This window comes from Rhincodon typus, chromosome 4 (assembly GCF_021869965.1).
Source record: "Rhincodon typus isolate 14 chromosome 4, sRhiTyp1.1, whole genome shotgun sequence".
Lineage (NCBI taxonomy): Eukaryota > Metazoa > Chordata > Chondrichthyes > Orectolobiformes > Rhincodontidae > Rhincodon > Rhincodon typus.
In genome coordinates, this window is record NC_063335.1 from 117664890 (window position 1) to 117665444 (window position 555).

General features: G+C 55.1%; 1 protein-coding gene across 1 annotated transcript in view; it reads right to left on the minus strand.

The window, feature by feature from the left end:
• LOC109920007 (BTB/POZ domain-containing protein KCTD1) overlaps positions 1–555 on the minus strand; it is a 123991-nt gene that overhangs the window by 123009 nt on the left and 427 nt on the right. The gene's annotated exons all lie outside the window — the stretch shown is intronic.

Below are 555 nucleotides of genomic sequence, written 5' to 3' on the forward strand. Positions count from 1 at the left end.
CTCTCCTGTCTATCTCTCCCTCTCTCCTGTCTCCCCCTCTTCCTCTCTCCTGTCTCCCCCTCTTTCTCTCCTGGGTATCTCTCCCTCTCTCCTGTCTCTCCCTCTTTCTCTCCTGGGTATCTCTCTCTCCCTCCTGTCTCTCCCTCTTTCTCTCCTGTCTCCCCCTCTTCCTCTCCTGGGTATCTCTCTCTCCCTCCTGTCTCTCCCTCTTTCTCTCCTGTCTCCCCCTCTTCCTCTCCTGGGTATCTCTCCCTCTCTCCTGTCTCTCCCTCCCTCCTGTTCTCCCTCTTTCTCTCCTGGGTATCTCTCCCTATCTCCTGTTCTCCCTCTTTCTCTCCTGGGTATCTCTCCCTATCTCCTGTCTCTCACTCCCTCCTGTTCTCCCTCTTTCTCTCCTGGGTATCTCTCCCTATCTCCTGTCTATCTCTCCCTCTCTCCTGTCTCTCCTGGGTATCTCTCCCTATCTCCTGTCTCTCCTGGGTATCTCTCCCTATCTCCTGTCTATCTCTCCCTCTCTCCTGTCTCTCCTGGGTATCTCTCCCTCTCTCCTGTCTC